This window comes from Panicum virgatum, chromosome 8N (assembly GCF_016808335.1).
Source record: "Panicum virgatum strain AP13 chromosome 8N, P.virgatum_v5, whole genome shotgun sequence".
NCBI lineage: Eukaryota > Viridiplantae > Streptophyta > Magnoliopsida > Poales > Poaceae > Panicum > Panicum virgatum.
Genome location: NC_053152.1, coordinates 6237043 through 6250378, shown reverse-complemented (window position 1 = coordinate 6250378; position 13336 = coordinate 6237043). Strand labels below are relative to the sequence as shown.

Genomic DNA, 13336 nt, shown 5'->3' with positions numbered 1-13336 from the left:
TTCTGTTGAGTAAAATAGGTCAAACTTTATATACAGATATCAAGCTTTGGAACGAAAATCATAAGCATATATGTAGTATTTTGACCAGAGAAAAAATAACAAAACTAACTATGTGATAGAATTAACAAAATGTAACTCCAGTTCTACTCATCATCTGAATCTCAAACTTTGCAGACAAGTTAATATGATAAAAATGAAGTATTACAAAATTTACCAGATTTTTATAAGGGCAGGAAGTATTTATCAAAAATAAGTGTTACTTAACATGGATTAAATCACAGATAAAGATACTAAGATCGAAAATTATCCAAACTTGCGCATGAGTGAGCATTTAACAATCCTAACACGTGGAAAAGGTTTCATGCACAGCACAAGAACATAGCAACCAGACATAAATCCTAAAGATTACTACTAAATCTAGCAAGATATAGGTTTTTATCTAGCTAGAATTGTCCACTGGTACTCCAAATTTTACACAAAGCTACTCCCAGCATGAAGTAACACATATCCAAAAATCAGCTATAGTTGTTGAGTAGAACTCCTAAAACATTTATTCCCTATTTTTCCTTGTATTTAACCTAGAGATAAAAATATCCAAAATATGCCCATGTAACTATGGACAAACTTGTAGATATTGTTACAAGGATTCAAAAACATTTGGATTTGCATTTTTACCATTTTTCTATGATTTTCTACGTATTTTCAAAGTTCACTGATTTTAATCTAGAAGTTCAAATACTTTTGCAAACTAGCCCCTGGAATCAAGATTTTAATTACAACTGGGTCTCTGGTCACCGGAGCTCAAGTAGAGCTTCGCTCTCCGGTGATGTTCCGGCGAGGCTTAGCCTCGGCGGCGGGGGCTAAGTGGGGGAATCCACAGAGGGAAGCCGTGCGCACCTTTTGGTGCTAGAAGTCGGGGTCGGGGTGGCCGGAAAGAGGCTCGTCGGTGGTGAGAAGCAGCGGTCGGGTTCGGTCGACGCCGGCGAGGGTGCTCCGGCGGTCCTGGACGTCGGGCTTCGGGCTCCAGAGAACCCCCGAGCAACGAGGAAGATGATGGAGTGGTCAAATTAGGCAATCCGGGGCGGAGGAGGCCGCTCCACGGCGAGCTCGAGCTAATCGGAGCAATGGCGTGCCGCGGAGGGGGAAATGGCGGCGAACGCGCACAAGGTTGGCCTGGGGGCCTATTTATATGGTAGGAGGCTTAGTGGCGAAGGGGTTGAGCGAATGGCGAAGGGCCAACCGGCCTAGGACGACCCGCGGCGAGGTGGCGGCGCTGGGAGTCGCCGGCGGCGGTGTGGCCCCTGCTCGGGCGTCCTGGACGCGTGGCGCGTGAGGGAAACACCAGGGGGACCAGTTTGGGTGAAAACCAGGGGCACGGGGTCCACTAGGATGGCCAGGTGGCGCCGAAGGGCCGCGCCTCGGCGGAATGCCAGCGTACGGGCGCCGGAGGAGAGGGGAGAGAGAAAATAGAGGTTTGGGCCTTTTGTGATTTCTGAAATTTCCAGGGATGAACTGTAAACTAAAATTTTCTCCTTCTTCCCGGACTCAAATGAAAAACTAGTGAATACCATTTTTGTTCAGTTTTTCATGATCTACAACTTTTGTTTCATGCACTTTTTCATTTGAGCAAAGGTTTGCAAACTGTTTTAAATATTTCATTTTGCACAAAAGGGCTTCAAATTTGATGTTGATTTAAATGGAATTTGGCTTAATTCCAATTGAGCACATGTTACTAAAGGTACTTGTTTTCTGCCACATTATTTTTGATGACTTGATTGTAAATTGATTTAGGTGTGATAAATTGAGCTTTACTTCATTACATGATTTATGTAAATTGTGAATTTAAGTTTAAATTCAAATGTGGTGCCTCCGTTAATTATTTGCCCTCACTATGATGTTGTAATTTAATTGAGTTGGCTTAATTAGGATTTTTGAACACCTACGGTGTCACAAAATCAATAGAGAAAAAAATATATACGAGCAATTTAAAGGATGTCCGAAATACTGGACCATTCTTCGTTTTGTACTTGAGTTGTTGACGCTAAAGGCTAAGCACAGCTGGTCAGACAGTAGTTTCAATGATCTCCTGGATATGTTGGCCTAGTTGCTTCCGAAGTCAAGATGGGAGTGGGGCGGGTCGACCCATTGGGTAGTTGGCCCGACCCACGATGGGTCAAATGAGCCGGACTCAAATTAAAGAATGGGTCCAGAGAGTTGGAGCCTATAGACCCGATGGGCAATATGGGCCGACCCACCTGATGTACGAAAACCACCAGACGGATGCAAGAAACTAGCGAGCAGGCGGCGGCGGCATCATCTCGGCGCGCCTCCCTACCCCTCGGCAGTGCCGACTCCGCACGTCGCGCTATCGTCGCCGGCAGCTATCCTGCCAGGTGAGCTTCTCCCATCTCTGTTCTTTCCTCTCCAGTGGTTGTCCTAGGATTTTGCCGCAGGATTTGTCCTAGGCGCGGCATGATCTGTTGGGATTGGGTTGGGAGAGAGGGGATGAGGTCCTGGGTGATTGGTCTCCCTCGTTGACGGGTGATTGGTCGTGGGTTGGATGCGCGGCACGGCGGGCGATTGTTTATTGCGCTGCGTTGCCAGGAGGCTTGTGGGCGATTGTTTGATCTTCTTCCTAATCAATCGATGCAGTAGCCAACACAAGCTTAATTGGATCGCAAGCAAGCAGCGCAAGCTAATAAGCACCTAGCCCCATACTATCAGACTTAGTGCGTGTGACATTGAGGACACCTATATGATTTGCAAGCTCATTGCCAAGTACATGTCAACATAACTGTTTTTTTTGTTATTATGCTAAATATAGCATATGTGTTACCTAGCTTTTCTTTATAGGCACTTACCTCGATTTTAGTTTGGATCATAGGCTTCTATGCTTTCTTGCAAGCAAGATAATCACTTTTAGTTGATTATATTAATCATATATCAGCCTTCAAGTATGATTTTCATTCTAATTGTATAACAGTATCTCTATATCAACTCATTTGTACTAAACATGCAGGTGATGAGGAGGAGGCTGATAAGACATGACCCGCTTGATTAACATCCAAGAGATTAATCTGCAATTTCTTTAACCACCAGGCGACATCCAGTAGATGATTAATGAAGAATTGATCTTTGTTGTTGCTGCAATGACTTTTAACTGTGGAGATTTTTTACTGTAATAATATTTGCCAATTGTAGAGATATCTATTGCATAATAATGCCTAAAATAATTGCATATGCATAGGTTTGATTGGGCCGACCCGTGATGCCCATTGAGCCATCAAGGCCATAGGCAAAACATTGATTTGGGTCGGCCCATGGCCTCAGAAATTGGCCCTGAGGCCAATAGGGCCAGATCCAAGGCCAAGTCCGGGCCGGCCCATTCCCATCCATATTCGAAGCCAAATAAAATGCCTGCGAATACATATCGAGCAAAGAATGGCCAGCACCGAGAGTGCGGGGATCATGCATGCATATACAAAAATGACATGATAAAACAAACGTACAACACAAATAAACTGGAGTTCACCAGGCCACATTGCCAGCAAGGCAGAGATGAACGAAATGAATCGGAGGAGATTAATAAAGAGGAGGGACGAACAGAGCAGGATGAGATCGTGGAGCTAGCTAGTAATCCAGGCCGGCGGTAGGAAGAGACCTTGTTCTCCTTAGTCTCGCAGTCGTACTACTAGCTAGTACCTTTTGTGCAGCCTGCAGCTTGTTGAGACGACGACGCTCTCATCGTCGTCTCCTCCACAGCTTCCCGCTCGACGGTTTTTTCTTCTTCTTCTTGCTTGGCGTCCTCCTCATGTTCCCAGCTGTCGATGCCGAGGTGGTAGAGCAGCGCCCAGAGATGGGTGATGAACTCGCCGCCCTGCGAGAGGCGCTGCCTGTGCGCCTCCATGTCGCCGTAGGGCGCGGCGTAGAGCAGCGTCTGCACCCACAGGAGCGCCAGCACCTCCCAGGGGGCATCGGAGCGGCGCCGCGTGTACTCATGAGGAGGCGCCGGCAGCTCACCGCGAAGCTGCATCCCCAAATACAGGCCCATCCAAAAGGTGTCGTTTGGACGGTTGTTATTGAAGTCGTCTTCGGGCAATCGTTCCAAACTTCCAATACCATCGCAGCAGTCCGTTCGTGGCGGTGTGTCCCCAACATGACTCCTCTTACCAGCTCCTCAGCATCACAGAACACTTCCTTTGTCTGGACGGTCGGTCCAGGGAGCAGCTCCGGCGCCGACACCACGGATGTCTTCACATCGTCGTGCAACCCAAGGGGAGGTTCGTTCATGTCGCTGGCCCACAATAGTTCCCGGACCACCTGTCCAATGTACTGAACCCCAACCATCTTAACCAAGTGAAACCAGGATGAATCGTTGTAGTGTCGTACTCTCACTCTCCTGGTCTTCTCTGAATCAACTAGTGAATACTGCCCGAGCTTATCTTGCCAGAGGTACTTGTCAAACCAATTCATCCTTGTAACCACAAACGCCCTCAGTCTCATCCACCGCCTCCAGTTTTTTTGTCAGCGCAGGAAATAACCCCCGATCATGCAACCTCGAATACACTGAGTACTTGCAGGCAAAGGTGACCCTTGCCCAATTTGACGTCCAGCACCGGATCAACTGCACCAACTGAAGCAGAGCCAGGGATACCAATATGGCAAGAGTGATGATCAAGTCTGCCGTTGTGGTTTCAACAACCACAGTGCCAGCATTGGGAGGACCTGTAGAGGCGACACGGTGGCGACTAGCCATTGTCCCAGGAATGGCAGTCGCTACCCCGACAAGGCATAACCCAATGAATGAAGCCAATGCCCAAATACTAGCACCCTTTGCTTGATAGAAATGAAGGAACTCATTGCTGGTGAAAAATACCTCGTAGAGAAAAGCTAACTCAAACTCTATTGCCTTCCAGGTCCACTTATAGTCGTTGGCCCCACTACGATAACGCTGTACACAACGCTCAAAGTCCGTTCGCTTACTGTCCACTTCCCTAACGCTGTCCATACCAAGGAAACGCCTTTGTAACAAATGAGACAGAGAGTACCCAAGGCACACGTCTTCAATGGTGGTCTTGTTGTTGGCTTCTAACTGTAGCTCACTCAGCATTGCAGTGCAGCCCTTATATATATCAACCATCGTGCAACGAATAAGCTTACCGTTGTGGTGCATATTGTTGTCAGAAGCATAACTAGCTAAAAGGACCATCAGTCTGGAAAAATCATTACCCGCTAAAGCAATTGTTTCCTTAGGGTAAAGATCACCTATCTGCTCCCGTATTCTGCTTGGCAGCACAAGTGCCAATGACCTATGAAATCCCCTGACCAATTAAGATGATGGCAGACAACGTGCTGATGGCCAGGTTCCCAAAAACAGTCGAGATAGTTGAGAAGCTCATCAGCAGGACATATCCACAATAGAGGCAAAGCTGAAATATCATCTTAGAGAATGGGCCCTTGTAATCAAGGCCGTTGTAGGATGTGGCTTGATCGATGCAGCCAGAGAGGGGTGAGTAAGGACACAGCTCTTATGGGATACATCTCACTCTTCACCGACGAAGATTGCATTAGACCAATGCTGTATGTTCCCAGGGAAAGAGATAAGTAGATAACACATGTGCAGCCAAAAATCGCTTTTGGACAATCCAGCGATTGGACCAGCGGCGGCAGCATCCAAAGAATGCAAGAAAGAAGGAGAGGATGATGGCCACCAGTGCTAGTGCCTCGATACGGAGCACTGTTCCCCTAGGGCTCTTCCATAGATCCCTCAGCTGATGCAACAAGGTTGTTGACGTTGCATTTGCCAAGTGCTGCTCCACATTTCCTATCCTGCGGCAACCCACCTTGAAAGAACAGGATCAATTGTAAGTTAGCCTCCTAGTTCAACCACAATCGTCCCACTTTTAGTTTCTACTAGTATATGAACTGTACTCTATTGTTTAGGAGATCAATATGTATCAGACTATATTTCACAATATGAAGAAATTCAAAACTTGCGAGCACATATACATATGTGACACCAAAACTATCTTAGCCCATAATAATCAGATTCGAAAATACTCTTTTAGTTCTATGCTGTCTATACTCTAGATCTATAAGTTGATAAATCAAAATCCCTCATCTTGATATGAATGTTCAGTTCCTCAAACAATCCAAATTTAGAGAAGCCTCCCTATCTGTAACTATTTATTTGAGTGGCTCGCTCAATAGTCATTAGATACATGAGACTGAGTTGAGGAGATCTAGGTAGCAAGTCTAAATCTAGTTCTGTTCGAAATGAAGAAAACATGCCATGAAAACTATCGGATCGGCACTGAGTTATCTGGTTAAAAGCTAGGCAATCATTTGGATAGCTCTTGGCAGATTGGCAGGGCCTATGCATTTAAAACAAAAAAAGGCAGAAAATAAATGTTCACTGGAAAAGATCAAGCTATAGTATTATTCATGATAGTGGCATACCATGTGTCTGCTTCTCGATCTGTTCCTGGCCGAGTTGAGTTGAGTTCAATTTCCCAGTTACTTGCAGGAGGCTTCTCCCAGCTTGAAAACTCAGCCAACAATGAACTGGAAGCTGCAAACGGGCCGGGAAGAATGCAATAGTCCCTAGTTTAAATGCGGACACTTGGTCCCTAGTTTAAAATGCGGCCACATGGCTCCAGCTGTTGTTTGATTCTGTGGTCGATGAAAACGGATCAACACATGTTATGAAACTGTACCCTTGACTTTCAGTGGCTTAGATTAAGAGCTTCACTCATTTTCAGCAAAGACTTGGGCGATGTAAGGTCCTTTAATTTAGTTTTACGCGGTAAGGTACTAAATGCTAGATCGGAGATCTAGATCCCCACAACTCGTTGAGCTTAGCATTGCGGTGATCGAGTTTTACCGCTACGAGTGAGTACTTTGTGAATCTAGTATTGACAAGGGTATTTTGTTTTTCAAGGTTCTTTAATTATTCTTTTTGTTTTTCAAGGGAGGGAAGCTTGCTGGTGAATTTTTTTATTTTAATCTTCTTTATTTTAATATTTTAAAAATAACCCGTTCCAAACTAAATTTTCAAGTGTAGCCTTTCTAGTCACGCCACTCCATGGCGTGACAAGCTGAGTCACGCCACCTCCCTTAGCATGACTGGTTCGAAAATCGCGAGTTCTACCCTACTTTGATCGAGTATAACTCGAAATACAATAAGTATAATTTGGGTGAGCTCCAATTGAAAAGTTGTATAGCAAGTAACCAGTTACAACTTTTGTTATATGCACATTTTCTAATTCTCAACGATTTGAGAGATCAAGGTCTTCAAAGTTTGGAGAAAAAAAAACCACAATTTTCTTAGTTTCATTCAAAACTGCAGTTTGACTGAGTTTGACCATGATTTTGAATGAGCTAAACTCATTTCCAGCAAGTATGTAGCATACCGTTGGAAAGTAGATGGAATGAAATTTCCATTTTTTTTTTCTACTTTGAAGCTATATGTATCAGTAGATGGAATGAAGTTTCCATTTTTTTTTCTACTTTGAAGCTATATGTATCAGTGACAAATAATCAGTCAAATATAGCTACTTGCAATAGTTTTCAGCCTTAAACACTAGGGGAAATTTGGTCCTTTAATCATTCAAACTTTGTTTGATAGAATTCACTCAAACATGTGTGAAACTTCATGTTTGAGTTGTCAACACTTCCATGTTTTTGCACTAATTACTGTAATCGATTATTTTATTAGCTTTATTTGCATTTAATTGAAAGTTTAGCATTAAATCACCAAAACTTGCACAGACATGTGGAGCCTAGAAGCTGTCGCTATGGTGGTGGAGACGATGATGAGCAGCAGTGCCTTCGAGGATTACTCCACCAGCGCCGGGCCGCAGCCCGCAGGCACAAGCCTAAGCTCCGGCGGCAGTAGTGACGACGCGGCCTTGTCCATCTTGTTGTCAACTGCTTTTGCGATTAGATTGTGCGACTTGAAAGCAAGACTCTGTGTGTTCTCATTTTTTGAACGAGTTTCTCCTCATTTTCCGGTTGGTCGACCGAGTCTGGTTCTGATTGTTCTGTTATAGTCAAAAAACTTTTGTTAGGGGCACATGCTGACGTGTCAAAGTCTGATTGTAAGGAAAAAGGACTCAAACAACTAAAAGAATAACCGAACAATGCTAATTAGTCACTCTGACTCATTCTTTATTTTGCATTTGGAGCCTTAATGTTTTATTGTATTTTAATTGTATTGGTGTTTTAGAATGGAAAATATTCCCTTTTTTTGAATCGTGTGGATTTTGTGTGAGAGGGAAAATATAAAAAGGAGACAATGGGCCAGCTAGAGCATTCCAACATGAATGCCCGTCTCCAGACAGTTTTGGATGGGCTTTATGTCCGGCCCAACCTGGAGCATGCCAGTTAGTTTTTCTATTTTTGGTCTTTGTCCAGTGCCTTTAACTTCCTCTACTCTATCAGGTTTTTATTATTACTAGCATACAAACTTACATAGTGTATTTAGATGCATCATCCCTCTAATGATATGTATGTTTAGATGCCTTTTAATATAGCACTTGAGGCTGCAGTCTTGTTCTGTTTTCCCATTTACAAGTGGAAACATATCCGGTGGAAACCACAATCTTCATGAAAACTCGTGCAAATCATAGCAAAAAAGTCATTTAAATTCACCAAAAAAATCACACATGTAGATGTTATGATGATACACAACCTTATAAAATATCTTGTCCAAACTCGGCTTTGTTTGTGAGATATAAAAATAACTGGCTTGAAATTTGTTATTTTTATATCTCACAAATAAAATTAAGTTTGGACACGATATTTTACAAAGTTGTGTATCATCATATCATCTATATGTGTGTTTTTATAGTGAATTTAGACGACTTTTTTGCCGTAGTTTGCATGGGTTTTCACGAAGGTTATGGTTTCCACCAGATACGTTGCCTTACAAGTTGTTATAGTTTAGCGCTATGTATGTTTAATTAAAGAAGGTGGTAGATGGCTTGGCTTGCGCAATGCCACAAGCTATATATGGGTCTTCCAAATGGATGGAGTCTATCCATGCTATGGTAAGCTTAAATTGACACAGCTTGATATATAGTCTAATGGTTAAGGCCGGTCACCGTACCCTATTACAGTTAGGAAAGAACATAGGTTACATGGTTTCGTGACGCACCTTGTTGCACCATAACGACAACTTTTAGTATTTTTAAAGTATCTATCCACATCAAGTGTCAAAATATGCTATCAAGTATCAACCAAACCTTTTCATACATGCAACATGGCTTTTCAATTCTGTGCATGACAATAACCACTCTAAAGGCTATTACCTCATGATGAATGACAATAGCACTTCTAGTAGGGATGTAGTAATAGAAGCATGTGCCCATCGTCACTCCTGCAATGGCTAATAGCAGGGGTATCTCGCTAGGCATTAACTTTGTATACGTGTAAGTGAAGTTGGATATATAACAGTTGATTCACGAGCCATGTTCAAGAATCTATGAGATCATGATCCGAACCCTCTCTCGCGTGCATAGAACATGAAAATCTGGATTGGAGATCAAACCGGTGAGACTGCCGGTTCACTGGTTCAAAAGTCTAACCAAAGATGGACCATACCACTACTACTATATATTTTGTGCATATTCCTCTTCAATCAAACTGTGGTTTATAGGGGTGGTGGGTTTCAACCAGTCAATCAGGGCTCAAACACCCCTTGATTCACGTTTTTTATGTAGTTTTCCGATGAAACCGCTGGTTTAGAGTCTTTTTTTCCAATTGAATTGGTGGTTCTTTCCGATTTATTTCCTCATAACACTTGGCATTGCTTGCAAAATAAAATAAAAAATCTCATAAAAGTTAGCATTAATGAATTTCTTTGAAAAAGATGAAGGACTGTTTGGTTCACAGCCAATACTCGCCACGCAAGCTGCGGCGCGCACTACTAGAAAACAAGCCTTAGGTCCACCCCAAAAGTACCAGTATCAAGATGAACCGGTACCTATAGTAGCATAGGTACCGGTTCATCTCCATACCGGTACTTTTGGGGTGGATGGAATCTTTGAATGGGCCTTAGGCACCGGTTGGTATTATCAACCGGTACCTAATGCTCTCCATAGGTACCGGGTGGTAATTTTTATATTAGTATCGGGTGGTACCACCAATCGGTACCTATAGACAAGCCTTCGGTACCGGTTGGTGTTACCAACCGGTACCTTAGGAGCCTTTGGTACCGGTTGGTAACACAAACCGGTACCTTATGCTCATACATGGGTTACTTTAAAAGGAATATATCTCCTTCTCAATCAAAATAACTGTGTAGCTGAGATGGTAAAGGGGCAGCGTGCGAGGCTAGAGGTCGTGGGTTCAAATCCCAGCGAAAGAATATTTTGTCTCATTTTGGAGGCCTTAGGTACCAGTTATTTTACCCAGTACCAAAGGCTCGAGCCATTGGTACCACTTTCGGGGTACTGGTTCAAGAAACCGGTACCAAAGGGCAATCTCAACCGGTGCCTATGGCACTTTTTCTAGTAGTGGCGGCCACCGAAATTGTGGCGATGTGTGGTGAGCAAATCGACCACTACAGCTTGACGAGAATATCAACTTGAAAAAACTGTGTGAGCTAAAAGCTAATGTCCAACCAAATAACAGCTTTCCCAGGTCTAGCCGTGGTGAGTTGTGGCTGCAATCCAAACACGCCAGAAGAGACTATGGGGCTGTTTGGTTGGGTGGCCAACCCCCAAACAGGCTCTAGGAGGACACCCAGCCCATGTTTGGTTCCCTGCATAAGGGTTGTAGCCTGGCCCGAGTTGTACAAAAGAGGCCCCCTGGCCCGGCTCCACGGGAACGACCGAATCGGGCGTACTCCCGGGGCCAGGCCATGTCTAGAGCCCGCGCGCGGCCCGTGTTCACCACCTTGGCTCCCCGTGGTCCTCATATAAAACGATGCACCATCCGCTAGGGTTACCTCCTCTCCGCTACTGTTCACTCCTCGGCCGCCACCTCTCCGCTCTCGAGCTCTCGACCGCGTCACCTGCCTCAGCTCTGAAGCACTCCTCCCGCCGGCACCTAGGGTTTGGCGGGAAGGGGGCTCTTTGGTATGGTGTGGCCATGGAGTTCGCATATGAAGCATCCCCGTTTGATTTCTGTCTCCTCCACTTTTTGTTTGCAGATGACTTGTTTCCGTCGATTAGATCCTCGATCTGCATTTTTTGCTTGTTCGTATGCCTAATACGTTGTCTTGGTTGTTTGGATCTGGTATTATGTGCTGTTGGTTCGGTAGATCTATGGCATGAACTCATTTCGGTTGTGAAGAAGTTGATATATCTGAGCTCTATGAAGTGGTCAATGATGTTTTTGGCACTGGGTGGCGCATTTGTCGTAATCGTGCCATAGTTTGTTACATTAGATGCAATATTTCATCAGTAACAGCACTACTTCTGTGTGAATTGATTGAGCATTTTTGTCCTCTGTTATTTTTCCTATTGTAGCCATGGATCCAGCTGAGTTGCGTCTGATGATGGTGCGTAGGGGAGCTGCAGTAGTGGTTGTTCTGTGTACTTGGTTCCTTGCCAGGCTTAGAAGTAGATCTCGTCCTTCCATCACCTATGCCCCCATGTCTGCAAGAGATGAGGAGCGGCAAAACAACCTAGCCTTCATCTACCAATCCTCTGATATCCAATGTGTTGAACTTTTGAGGATGAGAAGAACCCATTTCTTCCAGCTTTGTGACATGTTCCGCAGTAGGGAGTTGCTGAAAGACACAATTCACTGCTGCACTGAGGAGCAAGTTGACATGTTCCTACATGTTGTAGGACATAATCAATGGATCACTTGCATAAAACTTACATTTAGGAGATCCACTGAGACCATAAGTAGACACTTCCAGTAAGTTTTGTTTGTTGTGGGTGAGCTGAGAAATGAGATGATAGTTCCTCCATCTTCTGTTGTTCCCTCTAAAATCCACAACATTCGGAGGTGGTATCCCTACTTCAAGGTTAGCTGTATGCAATAATCTAGGCTTAGTTAATTTTAAGCTAAGTTTAAATAAATTGTTGACTAATTCCAAACTTATGTAGGATTGTGTAGGTGCTATTGATGGGACTCATGTTTTGGCAAGGGTTCCAGAAAAACATAGAGTTGCATTTTTGGGAAGAAAGCACACAACCACACAGAATGTTCTAGCTACAGTAGATTTTGATCTAAGGTTCACATATGTTTTGGCTGGATGGGAGGGTTCTGCACATGATGCTCTCATTCTTGCTGATGCCCTGCAAATGACAGATGGTCTTAAGGTTCCTCAAGGTACAAACTAATAGACCACCACATGAATCATTAGAATGCATGTACTATCTGATATCATTTGATCCAAGTTACCTTATATTTGTTAGGAAAATTCTACTTGGTAGATGCTGGGTATGCATGCAGACCTGGATTTCTGCCACCTTACAGAGCCACAAGGTACCATCTCAGGGAGCATGGTACTAGGTCCCTCAAAATTCGAGGGAACTGTTCAACCTTAGGCATTCATCCCTGAGGGTCACTGTGGAGAGGGCATTTGGTGCCTTGAAGAATAGGTTTAAGATTATTTGCAACAAGCCATTTCATCCTTACCCAACCCAAGTGAAACAAGTTCTGGCCTGTTGCATCCTACACAACTAGATTCTCAGGCATGGTGTAGATGAGCATGTACCTGCAGAAGATATATGGGAGCCTAATCCTTCAGATGAAGCTGTCCCCAATGATCAGATGATGGACAACACAACTTGGGCTGCCAAGAGGGATGATTGGGCAAACCAGATGTGGGCTAATAGGAGGGCATGCAAGAACTGAACTGTTGCTGTTTCTTTTTTAATTTGCATGTTGTTAGTCCTGTTTACTGATGATTCATTCATCTATGATGTAATGAGCAGATGCTACTGCATGAGACTACTTATTAGAGCAATGATGAACCAATTGTACTATTTGCCTCCAGTGATTTGATCATTGAATGCTTTGTTTCATTTTATTTATATTCATGCACTTGGAACTGGGTGTCTGCATTTCCATTATAGGGATGGCTAACATGACAAATGTTGGGGGGCTGGTGCACCTGAGGCTGAGGTCGATATGGGTGGGGTCGATGGCAATGTAGGCCAAGGCAATGCAGCTCATGGGAGACTAACATGGACCAATGTGATGTCTGGGTTCATTCTGCGCCGTTTCTCAGATCTGGTTGGTGAGGGGCTGAAAACTGACAAGGGTTTCAAGGAAGTTCATCTAAACCAGGTGGCCAGGAACCTGGCAGAGTTTGCAAACGTGGAGGTGACAAGTGACCAAGTCTACAACCATCTGCACAAATGGAGATCCAAGT

The 13336-nt window shown here is 44.1% G+C and overlaps 1 pseudogene; it reads right to left on the bottom strand.

Annotated features, from left to right (window-relative positions):
- Nucleotides 1–3691: 3691 nt before the first annotated feature.
- LOC120684715 lies at nucleotides 3692–9371 on the bottom strand (annotated as a pseudogene).
- Between the last annotated feature and the right edge of the window lie 3965 nt (nucleotides 9372–13336).